The sequence below is a fragment of the Lepisma saccharinum genome, chromosome 1 (genome assembly GCF_977018435.1).
Source record: "Lepisma saccharinum chromosome 1, izLepSacc3.1, whole genome shotgun sequence".
NCBI lineage: Eukaryota > Metazoa > Arthropoda > Insecta > Zygentoma > Lepismatidae > Lepisma > Lepisma saccharinum.
In genome coordinates this window covers 86,428,313-86,448,444 of record NC_139229.1, presented here as the reverse complement: position 1 = coordinate 86,448,444, position 20,132 = coordinate 86,428,313, and positions in this window count along the sequence as shown.

Here is a 20,132-nt window from a genome sequence, read left to right as displayed (position 1 = left end):
GGTTTGGTTTATTTTACTTAACTTTTCTGCTGCATTGGGATAATCGCGAGCATTAAGAGCAGATTCATAGATGAGAAAATAATTACTATACTCTGTCCCGCGTATCTCTGGAGCAAGCGAACGAAAACATGTCTCTACGCAAGTAGTGACGCGAGACGGCTCCACCAATGAACAGTGAGAAGGATGGAGATTACGTGGAGGGTGGAAAGCGACTGCAGTTACCAGTCTTCCCAGCAGCGTGTACTGCTTTTCTCTGCCCACTCAATTTCCCCTCTTCCTCTGCCGCTATGAGCAGCCTTGCAGTAGTAAATAAAATGAAACTTAACTAAAATGCTCGAAACGTGTACAAATCTGATTCGCATGTTCTATTTGAATCAGATATCATTACACAAAATTGTATATTGGCATTTCTCGTACTTTTCTACATAGTCAAATTGAGATAACTATTGTCTTCTCAAATTATTATTTTGTCGACATTGAACTCAGAAATATATCATATGTATCTCTGTTTATTTGTTAGCGATAGGTGGCCATTATTACTGTCAATTGTTTGATTCCAATCATATGCATAACTTGGCTGGGGCAAGGTGGGCACTTCCCAAAAATATTCAAGTTTCAAAAAATTTTCAAATTTAATGTATTTTTGTAACCTCCTGGGAGCTTGGGACTCTACGTCAAGAGTGGTGCAAGTTAATAGGCAAATACGATAATCTACACGCATTCGTTTATTTAGAGGGATAAATTGACATCGACTGGTTCTGTGAATGACAGACCGCGTACATAGATGCCCCAGGATGAAGCGACTAGCCTCAGTCAGAAAGAGTCCTTTGAAATGCTCTCGGCGTTTGCCAGGGGAGCAAACATCAGCCAATGGAATGTGATACGAATTTTGCATAAGGGCAATTCCATTAGGACGGGTGTGACATTCAGACAAATTTACATTCATTTTTTGATTATTTTCTTAGCTCCTTCAAATATGTAACTTTATTAATTCATGTAATTTCATTTTTCTTAATGAAAGTTATTTAATTTCAGAATATTTTTCCCCCCATCTCAATTTTCAGCTGCAGAAAATATATTTCTTGTAATTGTGATAGGGGTGACACTTCGGAGACTTGGGTTTAGGACCTTCCTCAGTCTTTCAGAAAACTATATGAAATATAGGAGTTAACTGAAACCATTTTATTTTATTTTCGCAAAGCAAACTTTACTCGACAATGACATGCTTTTATATTCTAAAAATATTACTACATACGTTTTCATAAACATTTTTTTACCTTTGACAAGTGTGACACCATGCACATTTACTTTGTAGGATTATGGAACAATGCAAAAGCTATGAAAAATATAATAAATAAATTCTTCAAACTAAAGTTTATTTCAGAAATGAAGTAGGACATAGAATCAAGAAATGAGACAATTACAATGAAATTAGAATTAATTTAGTTTTCTTATGGTAATGAAACTAAATTGAGTGGAAACACGCACCCATAAAATCCCGACTTTCAGTATAAAAAGTTATAAGTTTGAAAGAATATGTTATTTAAAAGCCATGAAACTATTTTTTGTATTAATAATTCCAAATTATGCATAGTTTTCCATTAAATTTCATACATAGGGGATAGTTGCACAGTACCGGACAGCCCACAGTCCCGGACAGTAACTGTTTCTCTGCTGTATTCCCGCTACTTGTCATACACGTACAGCAATAAAAATTTAAGACACGCCTGTGTGGCGCTACTGATAAATTTGGAGTAATCTAAGTCACAGATTACGTCACAACAGGGCATTGTGTTAGGGCTTCTGAACGTTGGAAGAAGAAAGTGAGCGACGAAAGATAATTTGCGGCAGAATAATCTTTCCTCAGGGATCAGTTTCATGAATCGTAATAGGAATTTATTAATTTATGATTAAGTAAGATCGAAAACCATTAACAACCTTTTCTATAGTGTTAACTGTGTGTCATGAGAGAATTTCGTAACACGTGTATGTGGCGCAGTACCGGACAGTAGGTGTGCTCCCAGTACCGGACAGTAGGTGTGCTCCCAGTACCGGACAGATGAAAGTAAACACCATTTGTCTTGGAATTGTCTAATTGGGCGTTATCCTTTATTTCAGTTGGAATATCACATTATGAATGGATAAAAGAAAGGGAAATGGACTGAGGAAGACATGAAAAGTGCAATAGAGAAAATGAGGACAAATGTATTGTCGATTAGGAACACGTGGACTTCCTGATTGCATAGGTCTACCTGAGGTTCCTGCAGAGTCTGCACCTGGGCCGTCCACAGTGTCTACTTTATATCATCTTCAACTTGAAAGAGATGGTTATCTTATTGAAGGACACTGATCTCCTGTAACAACACAAACCAATCACGATAGCCCTACTACATTTAGACGCAGCACCTCGGACGTCTCACGGACGAAGCCAGGCACTCCACCAACCTCTTCACACATGTAAAATGCCATCATCAATGAAATTTCTCTACTTTCATCCAATTCTAAGAGAAGGCTGACTGAAAGGAAAGAACTTTGTAAAACAAGTGAAATTTTGACGTCAAGATCCTGCAAGATAAACTTGAAATTAAAGCAGCCAAGGCCAAACAGAAGAAAGCAAATTCTGAAACAAGGAGAAGTCGCAAAGATTCAAAGAGTGAAGAAAATGGGGAAAAAATCCAAGTGCCAACATAGCAACCACACGGTAAAGTTTTCACACTAGACAAGAAAAGGAAGGCAGCAACAGGACAACAGGTCTCAAGTGAAGTTCAACTGACACTACAGTTACATAGTGATGAAAACGTAGCTAGTAGAAATCGAACTACATCATTTTCCAAGAGACTTTTGATGAGGACTGCGTTCGGTGTCTTACGTCTGACGGATGGACCAATGTCGACTGTGCTGATACAAAACATATATGCTTTTATACTTGTGACCATTGCCAGGAGTGTTTTTATAAGAAAACACAATTTGTTTACTTTTTATGTTTCATAATCTTGATAATAATGACTTCATGTTTGCTGTCCGGTACTGGGATCCTGTTTTTAAATCTGTCAATTTTCACTTGATTTACAACCACTTATTTTTGTCATTTCCTTTGCGTCTTTATATTTGTGTTCCTGCTAGTTAATAAATAACTTGTGTATCTATCGTTTGACCATTTTTCCTTTTCAATAAAGAATATAGTGTCTAAAAAATACTTTAAACACCTTAGGTGTCCGGTACTGTGCTACCTTCCCCTAATAATTGATACTTTGAATAAAAATAAAATTAACCTTTTTTGTCCACTTTCACATGCAATGCCTGATAAACAAAATTGGCATCCGCACATGATTCGGATGCTGCAATACGTTTCTGAATATGCCCCTTGGGTCGTCTACAATTGTGCGAATGGCAAAGTGACCGCAGTTTTCGTCATTCATTCTGCTCAGCGGCGAAATCAATTTTTACGTTAATTAAGGCAATGCGCAAAATTGATCATATTGGATTGACATGGATCCTGACTGGATTGATCTGTCAAAATGGAAGTGGGAGGGGGGTAAATATCTAATGGTGCCATATGAGGAACAATGGTTAGCTGTCATTTTTTAATGACGGTAATATCATTGTCGAGAGATATTTTATCTAGACGATGTCCCTCCCCATCGCAAAATACATATGCACAGTTTTCAGCAAGATGAAATGGCCATCACGACCACGGGGCCTGAAAACCCCATATTTATACTCGTGAAAACATTTAAAGCCAGTGTGTAATCTGAGAAAGCTCAAGCATGGTCTATCTGAAGTAACGTCGTAGATTCAATCGTCCGAATCACTCCTCGGGCCTCCCCGATGGCGCAGTGGTAGCGTCGTCGCCTTGTAATCAAGGGGTCCCGGGTTCGATACCCGGTGGAGGCAAAAGTGGTTCGGGTCCCACTTTAAACTGTAGGTCCAGTCCCGATTAGCCTTACTGTGCCATACTGTATTCTTTAACAAGTTCCTTAACTGTAACACATCTTCTGTTACTATACAATTCTCTTATTTGCAGATTTAGTTCGGCGACATATACACATTTGTATGGGAAGAGACCTGGGTTCGATTTCCAGAGTCTATGATTTCAAGTAAGAATTTCCCTGCTGATATCCTTATACAAGATGCCCTATGGATCAATCAATCTCTCGCCAGTTACATTCTGTTCCGGGAATCTGTAGAGCAAGGCTGCGAAAAAGAGCGAGAGTGAGCGGAGCAAATTGTGCGCGCTGTTGCAAACGACTGGCAGCTCCAGACGTGTTTTTCCGTCCACGCGTTCATTGGTCGAGCCCTCTCGAGTCACTACTTCCGCAGAGACTTTTTTCCGTTCGCTCGCTCCAGAGGTTTCCGGGACATAGTTTAGTACCTGTGCGACTAGATCATTTGAAATGACCGAGATCTAAATTGTGAACAGTGTCTTCGAGTGTTATGACATAAAGAGGACAATTTTACCTTACACAGGATGATGGCGCATGTTATCAAGCGCTTGCTTGGTTAATCGTGGTGATAATGATGAATACTCATCACATAAGACAGATAGAAGAAACAGAGCAATAGAACACCCCATGCCATTATCTAGATTTGAAGCCAGAACCTGCGCCACCAGGACAAGTAGGATTATTTCTCGCTATAAGACGTAAGAACAGAAGTACATGAATAAGCATTGTTTGTCGATCCGTCGGCTCTCCCTTCCTGGTGCAGCTCCACCGAAGCTAGAATTTTAATTTCCTTGAAAGGCAGATAAATGACATGATTGCAAAAGTTTGGAAACACCTATATCGAATTGCAACGAATCCCTTGAGGACGAAACAAACAGGCTCTAAAATTGTCAAACAAACTTTTAACTTTTATTTATAAAATTGGTCACAAGTTGAAAGAGATAATGGATAAGAGGAAATGTTAAAAATGAGTCGTCTGATAATAGCATTTTATGACTGTTTAGTCATAGTGCTTGTCACAGAGATATGATAGAACGAAAGTTACATTCTATCAGAATGTCTCCTACTTTCATTTTGTTTCTTGTTTCTACCCTGTGTGGTCACTGCGACGATGAGGAAGAAGGAGATAATTGGACAAGCACAATTAAACATCCTGGGGTGTAAGGGGTAACCCTCACCGAAAACACCGAAATGCCAACTTCGCTTCCATGTCCAAGTGGCCTACATCCTGGACTGCATTTTGCAGATTAACGAATCTTTGGCGTCTCGACTCTGTGGTGTCTGGTATAATCCTCTGCGAGATTTGTGTTGTCCCATCATGAATTTAATCTCATCACCAATCATTATGTGGAGGCACATAGTGGTTCGGATCCCACTTTAAACTGTAGGTTCAGTCCCGATTAGCGTTATTGTACATAAAGTGGACTTAAAACACCAAGTCAATCAATGAATCAACCAATCATCCTCGTCTTTGCGATTAGCCAAGTGGCTGAAAATCTAAGTGAAATAAAAAAATCAATCAATCAAAACGACGAAACACTCGCCGCTTCGGTGGCCGAGCGCGTTAGTGGTCGACTTTCAACGTCACCACCGAAGTTCCAGGGTTCAAGTCCTTCCCTAGGCATGAATATTCTATGTGAGCGTCGCTTGATTCATGTTCTTTCCATGTGATGTGATCGAATTGATGAAGGACACTCACGAAGAACAGCAATTAGAAAGACCGGTATTCGGATCCTGACCACTGACGTCGTAGCACACTGTGCTAACTAACAACTCCGCCACGAAGGTGAACAATTTTATCTATTTTTTGTAATCTTATATAATCATGACTAGGCAGCGGAAGTTGATGACCTAAAAAATGTAGGTATATGACCTATAGAATGTCCTGAAAAATGACGTAAAAAATTCAAAAAATGACCATTAAATTTGTTAGTTTCAGGTTAAAAACTGAAATGAAAATGAAATTAAACAAAATGCAATCTTGCTTTTTAAAAAAAGGGCACCTAATGATAGCACATGCACATTCAATTAAAATATGCAACGAGCATTTCCAATGGAAACAGGGTCTGGCCATGGTATTTCCAGCCTCTCCCTATCTGATCTTAAATCTGAGTTTGCCCCAGACGGGCACCTGGTGGTTTCCTCCGACACAACAAAGACTGTCACCAGTTCAGTTTTCTTTTGCTCGTAAATTGCAATCCTGCGAGATATATATATATAGGCCTATGTTCACCTTGGTGAAAAGATTCAAGAATATTACAAAAATTAAAGAAGTGACAAAGTATGATGTGACACCGAATATTGCGAAAAATGAGGGGAAAATGCCGAAAATCGGGGACAATGACCTAAAACCTTACAAATGGCAAATTCACTTTAAAATTACCTTTTTTGGGTTCTAAACGAAGTGTAATATTGTGTATATTTAATGGGCATCGTGTCCGAGATGTCAGAAAAAGATGACATTTCATCAACTTCTGCACCCTAATCATGACTTATCTTCATAGTGGCAGAAAAGAGACACTAAATAACAAAAGTACAAAGTGCGGTAAACATCCATCCGGGTACGACTTTAGAACTAGTTACATTGTTGTGGGTTGAGCTGACCACAGTGCCATAGAAATTATCAGGAATGCCTCCCCCACCCTCGTCTACCTTATATGACGCTCCAGGAGAACTGAGAACTCCAACCGGTATTATCCCTTACTTTGGAGGAAGCCCCCCCACAGGTCACTCTCGCAGCGCCTGAAAGCGCAGGTGGGAGGAAATTTGCCGGGGGAGATCAACTACCCCAAATAAAATATGACGTCAGAAACCCCATCTAAGTATAAGTAATTTTCGTATGACGCTCCAGGAGAACTGAGAACCCCAACCAGTATTTTTCCTTTGTTTTGGAGGAAGCCCCCCCACAGGTCACTCTGAATAAAATTTAAATTACCATAAATCCTTTACCACTTGTGGTATTTAATGCACTCTCAATGAATTACAAACACTCTGTACACAGTTCAACTATTAATCATAGAAAAATACAAGATTCTTGTTTCTTTAACAAAGAATGCTCTAACCAGATAATGAAAACGTCGCCTGTCAGTTGATGTACATCATGACGTTGCACACGATTTTTGTGTAATTTATCTTGCAACACACGCCTCACACGAATGCATGCATATTTGTACACTGTTAATTTTTGGTAGATCTACCTAATTTGCGTCGACATGAGCTCATGCTAAAAGTTTGGAAAACAACAGCTTACCTTCTGTAGCCGGGAAAAGACGCCATGCCGTTGTCCCTCTGTGGACTATTTGGGCACGATATTTTTAACATATCACTTACGCATCTTCCTTCTCCAAATCTTAAAGACGTTCCTCACCCATTACCGGTGTGGAAACAACACTCAGTCCTTGTCTCACAAATGTGTGATCACCAAAATTTTACGGGAAAAGATTATCCCTTCTCTTCACCAACAAGCTTCTTCCGCTCCATTTTTTCCAGAATCAACCGCTTTTTTTCTTCCTCTTCTTCTCACCTGTACCACCGTCTTTTTTGTACAACAGAATTAACTCGGATAATTTGTCAGTTAAAATAGTTGTATATTATCACAATACTTGCAGATGTATATGTCCAAGATATTTTTGTAATAAACGTTTGAACAAACTGTCTATCTTTATTCATGCGATAGCATGGAGAATATTACGCTGTAAATTTTATAGGTTTTCGCCATCACTGCAAATTGTCCTTGCGTGCAGCCGCCGTCACATCGAAATGTCCTTGTGCATAGCGAAAGCAAACTGTTTTTGGCGGTAAATTTTACGACAATGAGATCTTCAACAACAAGAGATTAAAATTTGTTATAAAGGCACTTGCAAAAAGATGACTTTGAATTTAACTTCAAAATAACATTCACGTATAATGTGATTAAAGAATTTTACAATTTATAATGACTTACAAATGGTGCCATCTAGCGTTATTTTCTGAACTTCGTATTGTACCGGTTTACGGACGTAAGTAGATTATTTAAATGTTCTCAACATTCATTACCTTCTTTTAATATTAAGATGCCATATGACAATAACCGTCATATTTGGCGCCCAACAGGGGCTAACCCTTGCCAAAGACCAGTAACATATTATCAATTATTAGGTTTGGTCAATACTATTTGACTAATCATAAATACATATACTTGTTCTTAAACAGTCACATAGTTACAGATTCATTACACTTATATACACTATATACAATTCTAATCATCATCTAGATGATTCTTTTATTCTACATGAAGAAGAAACACCGAGCCTTGCAACAGGTGCCTAGCATTCCTGAATATATTTGATTTGAACTGAGGTCCATTGTCTGAGACTATTCTTTTAGGAACTCCTAAGTGAACAAAGTAAATGTTTGATAATTTGTTCACGATCGTGTAGGCATTGCTGTTAACAACGGGATAAGCCACTAAATATCTCGTCGCTCCGTCTAACACAGTGAACAAAAACCTTTCTCGTTTTGGCCCCATTATAAACGGACCCTGTAAATCGATGAATAATAACTCTCCAGGCTTATCAGTAAAATGTGACCTGGCTACAAATTTTGACGGATGTTTGTTTGGCTTAGTTCGCTGACACAGATCACAATTTTTTATGTATGTTTTTATGTCAGTCTTCATTCCACTCCAATAGAACATGCGATAAATTTGAGCTAAAGTTTTGGCCACCCCAAAGTGTCCTTTATTATCATGACAAGCTATTAAAATTTTACCGATTAATTTGACTGGGACGCAAATCCTCAAACGCGAGTTATCATGAAAGTCCTTGATATAGAGAACATCATTCCTCATACAGTACGTTTGACCCCATGATCTCGAACGAGGTTGGACTTTTTGTCCTGTTCCCATCAGGTTGTCAATAATCTCAGATAACTTATCATCTTGACTCTGTAAACTTATCAACTCTTCTTTCGTGAACACTTCCTCATCTGTTTGTGCACAAGCAGATACATTTATCCTAAATTGTGAATCAGAAATGTCGGGAAAGCTCCTACTAAGAGTGTCTGCCAAAATATTGTCTGCGCCTTTACAATATTGAACAACGAAAGAATACTGTTGAATTTGGATAAACCACCTCGTCAGTCTGGCGTTCCAAGAATGTGCTGATTCTAACCAGGTGAGGGATTTATGATCGGAAACTACAACAAACTGTCTGCCTTTTAGGAAGGAGGAAAATTTATCAATCGTGTACAAAATAGCCAATACTTCTATTTCGGTGGAAGTGTACGATTTCTCATAGGACTTCAACAGTCGGCTGACAAAACCTAAGGGTTTGACGTTACCGTCAATAAGCTGATAACAGTAACCACCTACCCCAATTAGGGAAGCGTCTGTTTGAATGTAAAATGTTCTTTCAAAGTTGGGATAGCTCAGAGTGACCTCTTGGACGACCAAAGCTTTTAACATCTTGAGCGCTTTATCCGCTTCCATGGTCCAATGCCACTTGGTCTTTTGTTTCAACAACTCGTATAAAGGGTGAGCCACAAGTGCATAATTGGGTATATACTTAGATAACCAATTAAAACATCCCAACAATCGCTGAAGCTGTTTCAAGTTTTCAGGTTTGCGTAGCTGGACTATACTTTCCACGTACATAGGATCTTTCTTAAAGCCACAGGTAGTGACTAAGTGTCCCAGAAATTTAAATTCCTGTACGGAAAACTTGCATTTCCCTAATTTTAAGGTAAATCCTGCCCGCTGCAACCTTTCCAGTACCAAACCTACATGCTTCATGTGCGATTCGAAGTCTTTTGATCGGATAATAATGTCATCAACGTATACTACTACAAAATCCATAAACGATCCAAGGACCCGATTCATGACATCAACAAATATGGCCGTGCCATTCACTGATCCAAAAACTACTCTCTTAAATTGGTACAAAATTCCTTCAAAGGCAAAGGCCGTATACTTACGACTACTTTCATGAAGAGGAACTTGCCAATACGCATTTCCCAAGTCAAGTGAGGTGAAGTACTTGCAGCCAATGAACGACGTCAACAAGTCATTAATTCTCATGGGAGCAAGTTGCATCGGTTTCACGTGGGAATTTACTTTCTTCAGATCGACACATAGACGAATATCCCCGTTGGGTTTTGGCACAACTAGCAGAGGCGAACGATGTTCTGAGACAGAAAGTTCAATCACCCCCCAAGCCATCATTACATTCAGTTGTTGCTTTACCTTATCCCTATAGGCATATGGGATAGGATAATTTCGCGCCACGATTGGTTCGTCTGTGTCTACCTCCATCCGATGCACGTATTCGGTACATAAACCCGGTTTATCAGTAAACATCAGCTGGAAGTCATAGAGTACATCGATCAAACGTGAATCTAATTTTCTACCTTCATCTAAAGAGGCGTTTATTTTATTTTCAAAGTTTGATCGCTCAAGTTTCGAAGTTTCTGCCACGAAGGACATATTGGCAACTGACAAATCTTGCTCATTGGACATTATGTCAGCAAGTGGAGTGAACTTCAAAAGCGTTCTGCCATTTGGAGTTTGGTAAAACAAAGCCTCAACATCGAAGTTCAATTCCCCATGTATACCGTATATAACATCTAATCCTAATATGATGGGTACATTTAGTTTTTTGACAACCACAAATTGCACATAAAATTCATAACTTCCTAAATTGACATTCAATTGCGTAATACCCTCTACCGATTTAGACTTCGTGCCCGAATAATCAATTAACTTAATACTTGACGCCGACTCCAACCTAGGCCGCGAGACCGACGATGATATCAATTTCCAGGTGTCGTAAGCCAGGAGGCTCAGTTCCGCACCACTATCACAGAGGGCTACGAACGGTTCACCCATAATAGAAACATTGATCATTGCAGATCCGCATCTTTGATTACTAGTATTAATTGGCGTTATAGAATTTATTGATTCCCCCAGATCAAACTCATCAATACCCTCCTCTATATTTACAAATAATATGGCAGATGACTTTAATTTGCCCTCACCCCCTGCCCGTTGGTAAGGGTCCTTTGTCGGTTTTCCGACCTCGACGTTTCCTTTCTATTTACTGGAAATTCTTCGATCGCATGGATCTCAGCTTCAACCACGAGTTGAGACGCTTGTTTGAAGTTAGTACGGCCCAAAACGTTAAATACACCCCTACTTCGAAGAAGGTCCACCACCCGGGCCATTCCTGCTCTGTTCCAGTGAATTTTATCGATCTTGCCTCGCGAGGGATTCCCTAAATATTCTTCATACAAATCACCCCGAATTTCATTTTGCTCTGTGAAGAACAAAGGCACAATGTCAATTACTCTAACATTTTTTCCATTATGGAACGACATGATAAGCTCATTGATGCTCTGCCACTTTCTCCACACACTGGTACCTTTGTCGCGCATAATCCGTGCCAGTGGAGGTATCGTTAGCCAATGTATTTCCTTTGTCCTTTTAGACAAAAGATCCAACGTCTGCAATAAACTTTGCTTAATAGCTTCTTCAGACCTAAACTTGAGAATATCATTTGTCCCAATTAATATAACTACCGAGTCAGACAGCTTTTGACAAGACCGAAGTCTTTCGTTTAACTGTTCAGCAGTTTGACCACTGATCGTTAATCCTACGCCGCGGTTGCCCCTCTGATCACATTCAATTCTACAACTTGTATGATTTTGAGCTAACCTTAGCAACATGCTGTCCCCTACTAGTTGTTTATTTTCCAACAATGGTGACAACGAGTAAGATTTAGATAATGCATCTGAACCTGTGCTAGTAGACACCGAAGCACTTGTGCTTTTGGGAGGATCTATATTTACCGACCTCACATCACCTCCTACAACGTGAGGGGTAACTCGTTTCCCAACGACTTGTCATTTGATGTAGACACCTTGTTTAAATGGCGTGATTTGGACTTTGGACTTCTATACCACAGCCTATCCCCATCTGAAGGAGGACTACTTGGCAATTGGTTATCCCCCAGGTTCCTTTCTTCAGAGCTAGGTGACCCTAACGCCACCATATTTACTCCGCCCCTTTGACCCTTTACCTTAGGAGAAGAAGGCCAATCCCTCTTTACTGATACATCCTTTAGCGACTCAAAGTTTTCAATTACATGAATTGCCTCCGAGAACGACGATATGTCCTGCATTACAAAGTGCTCTTTTAGTTTATAAGGTAAAAGAATGCCCATTTGCGCAATAATCTGCGACTCTTCGGCTTTAGGTTGGATCGTACGCAGGAGTTTAAAGTTTTTTGAGAAAAACTGTAAGACACTCTCCTCCGAGGTTTTGATATATGGCGCATTCAGAATTTTAGCCAAACATGAACTTTTCCACCTAGAACTCTCATAGTAGTTTATGAATTCTTTCTTGAAAAGATCATATGTTGTAACGCGATCCTTCCGTTCCGCAAACCAAAGCTTGGCGCTTTCTGTTAACAATTTTGGGACATACTTTATGTATTGCCCTTCCTCTACCCCATAAAGCTCTAGCAGCTCCTCAACCTTCTCCAGGAATTCGGATGGAGTTACTGTAGTTATTAACCCACTGAATTTTGGAAATTTCATTAAGTCCTGAGGTTTTATACTAAAGACTTTCGCTTGAGTAATTCTATTAATATCGTTAGTGTTAGAGCGTACCGGATTATCCTTTATTACCTTTGTCTGAGGTTCTACTAATCCCTGCAACCCTTTCATTTTTGCCTTCCCATGCCTGGTCTTAATGTAACTCTTCTTCTTTGACGTCAGATAGCAATCACCCGACCTATCCGCCTCACTTAAGGAATCTACATTTTCAGGCTGAGTGGAACTGAAGTGGTTGAATTTCGAACATCTGAGTGCCGAATCTCCATCTGATTCTTCAGTAGAAGTGGCTTTGTCTACACCACGTTTCCCCGACTCCGAGTAATGATAACCAACCCGCCTTACTTCGATCCCATCAGCATTTGGCTTTACGAGATCCTGATCAGAGCCCCTAGACTCCCACCTAGCCAAGACCCCATTGAACCTTGCCAAAGAACTTTCCATCGATCTTAATGTTAACATAACATCAGCCGGTAAACTATTCATCCCTGCAGCACTATCCTCAACCTTGCACAACGAACCCCTCGGAGTTCCCTGAACCGATGAAAAAACTTCCTTCTTGACTACGGTTAAGTCACTATCACTGACAGCCTTTACTACCTTCTTTCCTTCAACAATCCGAACCGACGGAGTCTTCCTTACTACTACTCTATCCATCACTTTCTCCACAACCTGTTCTTCCAACAATTTAAAACTATTTTCATTATCCAATTTTAACTGTCGTATTGCCTGCTGCACACCCTGTACTTCCGAGTCTAGTCTTTTAGCCAACCCCTCATGCTTCTTTTCTAATCTTTCGGCTCTACTCATGCATTCAATCCTGTACTGGGATACTGACAATGCAAGCTCTTGAAGACCTTCACTTGTCTTCGTAGTGTCCTGTTTTAACTCCAACATGGATTTATTGGTTAGAGATAAATCCATTTGAAGCTTACCAACCAAGTCACTGGTATGAGACAACAACTCAGATTTCATTAGCTCTGTGTTTTCTCTGGATGCCTGACTACTTTCTTTAATAAAAGAAAGCAAGGTGTCCAGAGTCACAGGTTCCTGTTCTGTTCCCATATTCGTTTCCTATACTTAATCTTTACTAATTTGAATTACCCCTTCCAAACTATCCTAATAATAAGACAAGTTTAAACAAACAACAAAAGGAACTTAATTCCAACTTATTTATTTTAACTTTTTTTAAACTTATTTATTTGACTTTTTATTTAAACTTATTTATTTGACTATTTATTTAAACTTATTTGTTTAAACTTATTTGTTTTAATCTTACCCCAGCATCAAACGCTCCACCCTGAGTCTCATGGATCTTATATATGACGCTCCAGGAGAACTGAGAACTCCAACCGGTATTATCCCTTACTTTGGAGGAAGCCCCCCCACAGGTCACTCTCGCAGCGCCTGAAAGCGCAGGTGGGAGGAAATTTGCCGGGGGAGATCAACTACCCCAAATAAAATATGACGTCAGAAACCCCATCTAAGTATAAGTAATTTTCGTATGACGCTCCAGGAGAACTGAGAACCCCAACCAGTATTTTTCCTTTGTTTTGGAGGAAGCCCCCCCACAGGTCACTCTGAATAAAATTTAAATTACCATAAATCCTTTACCACTTGTGGTATTTAATGCACTCTCAATGAATTACAAACACTCTGTACACAGTTCAACTATTAATCATAGAAAAATACAAGATTCTTGTTTCTTTAACAAAGAATGCTCTAACCAGATAATGAAAACGTCGCCTGTCAGTTGATGTACATCATGACGTTGCACACGATTTTTGTGTAATTTATCTTGCAACACACGCCTCACACGAATGCATGCATATTTGTACACTGTTAATTTTTGGTAGATCTACCTAATTTGCGTCGACATGAGCTCATGCTAAAAGTTTGGAAAACAACAGCTTACCTTCTGTAGCCGGGAAAAGACGCCATGCCGTTGTCCCTCTGTGGACTATTTGGGCACGATATTTTTAACATATCACTTACGCATCTTCCTTCTCCAAATCTTAAAGACGTTCCTCACCCATTACCGGTGTGGAAACAACACTCAGTCCTTGTCTCACAAATGTGTGATCACCAAAATTTTACGGGAAAAGATTATCCCTTCTCTTCACCAACAAGCTTCTTCCGCTCCATTTTTTCCAGAATCAACCGCTTTTTTTCTTCCTCTTCTTCTCACCTGTACCACCGTCTTTTTTGTACAACAGAATTAACTCGGATAATTTGTCAGTTAAAATAGTTGTATATTATCACAATACTTGCAGATGTATATGTCCAAGATATTTTTGTAATAAACGTTTGAACAAACTGTCTATCTTTATTCATGCGATAGCATGGAGAATATTACGCTGTAAATTTTATAGGTTTTCGCCATCACTGCAAATTGTCCTTGCGTGCAGCCGCCGTCACATCGAAATGTCCTTGTGCATAGCGAAAGCAAACTGTTTTTGGCGGTAAATTTTACGACAATGAGATCTTCAACAACAAGAGATTAAAATTTGTTATAAAGGCACTTGCAAAAGATGACTTTGAATTTAACTTCAAAATAACATTCACGTATAATGTGATTAAAGAATTTTACAATTTATAATGACTTACAAATGGTGCCATCTAGCGTTATTTTCTGAACTTCGTATTGTACCGGTTTACGGACGTAAGTAGATTATTTAAATGTTCTCAACATTCATTACCTTCTTTTAATATTAAGATGCCATATGACAATAACCGTCATACTTACATCCTCTTTCTCTTTGCCTTTATTGCCCTTTTCACTACTTCCCTTCTACCTCACACTTTTATCTTCCTCTGTCACTTCTTTCTCTCCCTTTTCCTAAACATTTCTCCTGCTTAATGTGTTATTCGCAGTCTTTCCTCTTCCCTGTTCTTCTCATTGGTTCCTTCCCCCTCTCTTTCTCACTGGTGTACGCACGATTTTCTTTTGGAGGGAGTTGGAATTCTAAAAGCGGATATCATATAAGTCCGTTTTAGGTAAGAGAAGGGTATACTCAAAAATATTGCGTAATTTCCATTTCTAATCTTCTTATTATAAGTTGTTCAAAGAAACAATTATAATCGAGGATTTTGATGGAGTTTGCATTCACTACTTTCGTCTTTCCCGGTGTTCTTTACTGCTTTCATTAAAAAAAATAATTTTCTCAAACTTTCTACAAAGGCTGAAACCTCATCAGCAACCCTTTCAGTACGCCAGTGCTCTTTCTCCTGAAAGTACATTACCTCCAATTGCATACTATCAAGACTGTATCTCCGTGCAAGAAACATACATGTATAATAATAGTGCTAAACAGTCCGTATCAATGTCTAACTAAATTTCTGAACAGAAAATCTGTTTTTTGAAAGAAAATGAAAGCAAATCATTCTTCACTAATTAAATCCAGGAGTTCCAATTATCTTGAAATAGAAAAATATTGTTTCGACTGATAATGTAAAAGCAGTTTATGTCGACGAATAGGAGGAGTGCCCTTTTCTGATATTAATTACGCTTCTCATAAAGAAGTTTTCATCATGAATTCAACGATCGTTTTCGATTTCAAACTAAATCATTTTGAAAAGGAGTATATTAGCCTGTTTTTCGTTCGCATGTACACGTCAATGAAGCACACACAGAGTGGAAGCTGGTTCATTGATATAGATTGCTCCGAACACATTAACCTTCTGACATCGGGGTAGCAATAAAACGGACGTAATATTGCTAATTATACCAATTAATTCCCATGTCCGTCCAATTAATACCCGCATGTACGTGATATTTTATTAATGTACCTGCCATGGAAAAACAAGCTTCCATCCAAGCACACATGCGAAATATGGGAATAGGTTAATTAAGTATTACGTACATATATTATATAAGAACACTTTTAACATGTAGCATTTATATCCAGGACCTGAAATGCATCAAATTAAGGCTGATGCATTTTGGTACATCGATTGACAGTTAAATGTGTAATTTTGATGTCTTTGAAATCATTGCATGAACTTCTCAAATGATGCATTTTAGTGCATTACACAGAAAAAAAGCTAATAAAAGTGCCCTTTTATGCATTTATGTGTGTATTTTATTTTGATGTATTGAAAGTGCATCACTAGCAGTTTAGAGTGTAACACTGGAGTCAACATATGTGCGTCAATCGAACACACTTTATGTTATGTGTGTATAATGTAATTCATAAAAATACAGGGTTATTCAAAACGTACTCTCTGGTTTCATGATTTTATCGTGGGAAACAAATGGAACATTTCGTCATTATAAGGGTATATCTGAGTCTGGTGTTCAAAAGTTCTTATTCGAATAGTCTTGGACACGAGCGGATAGGGACAGCCTTACCAAACTTGAATACATCCTAACAGTACATACCAAACCTAACCTATCCACGTAGACATATAATAACTTAAATAAACAAGACTAACTTTTATGCTATTATATGCCTACGTGGATAGGTTATGAAATGTCAGGTTTGGTGCTGTTAGCATATATCTCCTAAGGTGTTAAGGTTGCCCCTAGCCGCTCGTGTCCTGGACACCAAACAATTCTCCGAACAGTTGAAGCTCTCTTCTTGCCAGATTTGATTATTTCCGTGGGCTTCATTGGAAGCCATCGCAGACCTGGTCGACAGTCTCATTCGAAAATGATGGTCGGTCACTTGATTTCCTCTCACAAATAACACATAGCCACGAATTGTTTCTATCAATAACGTACGTTTTTCTCTATTCCTGGCTTTTTCTGATTTTTCGCCCTCCACTGTCGTCCTATGTTGTACGAGACTTTATTACGTTGAAATTGTAGGACACACAATGCCTTCTCCCCAGATACCGCCATGTTGTATTGCACGCTCCTAGCTGCGAAGTATCGAACCAGCGGGATTATTCGAATAAAAGCTTGTGCACATGAGACTTAGATGTACACCCAGATAATGACGCTGTGTTCCATAACTTCCGCGCAATAAAATCACGAAACCAGGTAGCTCATTTTGAAAGGAAATATTAAGTAAAGGAAACATATTGATAATAAGGCAAAATACATAAAGAATCAGATGGTTAGGACATACAGAATGTATCAAAGGAAGTGACACAACTCAGAATACAACTAGATAGAAACCAATGAGGGGAAGATTGGAAGAGAAAGGACCTAGGGAGGCCTAGAAACAACTGGAGAGAAGAATTGGAGAAAGACGTTCAAGTTGCGAACGACCTGGTACATAATCGTCAAGCACTACAAAACCTACGTATGTGTAGTTGTATTAAAAAGAAAATATTTGCAGTAAGCGAATGCTCCAATTAAAAATGTTTCATTTGATTGGCTGATTGAATGAATTAGGTATTTTTAAGTCACTTTTCTAGCACTCTTGGCTAATTTCGACGATGAAGATGAGTGATGGTATGACGAAATTGATGAAAGGACACTCTCAAACAACACCCATTACCAGATTGGAGTTCGAATCCTTGACCTCTGGCATCCAAGTTTTCTCATTTCAATTCTTTAGATACACCTAGAGTGTAATATCAAATGAATATCACGGGAATATAAATATTTGTTAATACTAGTACGTATATGAACTCTCTGTAGAAAAGTAAATTGCATGACAAAGCTAATGCACATCCCTTAAACAGGATTGGCACCTGCGAACCAAGCCACGTGCGTTGGTGAGGCCTTTCGTGCATTTAAATTGGCCCAATTTCGGTCCCAGGAGCAGGGAGTTGCATACACTTCCGACAAATAAATTGCCGACTCTGAACTCGGGTCACGGAGGTTCTTACCGCCAAAAAGGGTAAAAAAAAAATTGATCGGGAAAAAATTGGGAGAAATGAAAAGGATCCTCTCAGTTTAGTGCGTTGTGCTCCGTTGGTCACGTCGCGTCCCTTCTACCCATTCCACCCGTCTTTCATTTGACTGCTCCTCCCGTGTAAGAGAAATACATAAAATCGATGAGAGGAGATCACTGCATGGGTCCAATCAAATCTATCCCGCTTACAGAGAGTTACGCAGTAAGTTGCACAGGCTACTCCTTCAATCAACTCAGCTATTCGGGTTCCGATGCTTATCGTGCGATTTGTACACTCTATCCCGGAAATGTATGGAGCAAGGCCGCGCATAACTGTATAGAAGGGGAGAACGTGAGTGTGCGGAGCGAAGCAGCACGCTATTGTAAACAGCTGGTATCCTTAGTCACTTCCCCCTCCTCGCAAGTGCAAGATTTTGGAAAAGAACAAATTTCTTCTAACGTGCTGAATTTAATACCTCGGTAGAATTTCTATTTACTTTGCACTATAATTGCTCCCGTGTTAAGGGTTAAATTACGTCTGCAAACACAAAAACTGTCATTTTTCTGTCGGATAACGGGTTTATCATCTACGAGGTTAAACGTGAAATGAAAATAATGATATGCTCTCTAAAGGTGGGCGGTGAAATCACTGTTTTCTGCAGTGATCACTATGCTAGGAAAATAACCTTTGAATTCATTGCGGAAAAGTTATGCTTCTTGCCCTACTGTTTGCGTATGGATGGATGGATTCTACTCATTTCCAAGAACTAAAAGGTTATTTTGTTCTTAATAAACGTCCGCTCTTCTCATTCACCTTTTTCACAGGCAACCAAATTAAAACTGTTGTATTTCAGGTTGCATGACACGGAGGATACTTCAACTCCAATCTCTTTCTTTCTGTATATCTCCAAAACGAAGTTTAAATAGGTAAAATAACATACATGTCTTCCTTACATGGAATTGTAATCAGGTCAAACGTCCATTCTTGCTCTTGCTCTCTCTCTCTCTGGGCACGGTCTTTTTTAGTTATTTTACCGTTTATCCAAACATTCCATGGATTATATCAAACAAATCTAAAAACTCTCGCCTACCGTCGTGGGACACTGTTAGTCGTATATACCCTCGCCCACGAAGGATATCTCTCTCTCTTTCTTTCTCTCTCTCTCACACACACAGAGACAGAGAGAGAGAGAGAGAGAGAGAGAGAGAGAGAGAGAAGAATTCATGCTCATTATTCCACTTCTCAACCGCTACTTTTTACTGTATCTGTCTGCACTTTTTTCTTTTTATTATTTCTCTTTTCTTCATTTCCTTATTCGATTTGTCTTCCTTTCCTTACCATTCTCTCTCTACTTTTCGCCGCATGTCCTTCGTTTGTGTGTGTGTGTGCTAAAAGAAAATTTATGGACATGGAAAAGAATATTTGTTTACTACTCATAAAATGAATCAGCGTTGAAGAAGTATGATTATTTTTCATATTGTAATTGGTAATGTAATTAATAAGTCATTCATTAAAAATATTATTTCATTGTTAAATCAATTACCAGTACTAAAGTCAGGTCGCGATAAGAATCGGTGTGCAATCAGAACGCAGAACGGCAGAACGTGACCAAATTCTGTCTCTTCGTTGGCTGCCATGTGGCTTGGGGGGTTTCTGCGTTGCCACGTTCGCACAAACAGGCGGACAAGCAAATCAGCTGTGGGCAAACTTGGGAAAACGTCACGCGAAATAAAGCACGTACGTATCAGTATGCTAACATATGTTATTTCGGTCGTAAAGTGATAAATTAACGAATCTAGAAGTTTGAATCTGAAGT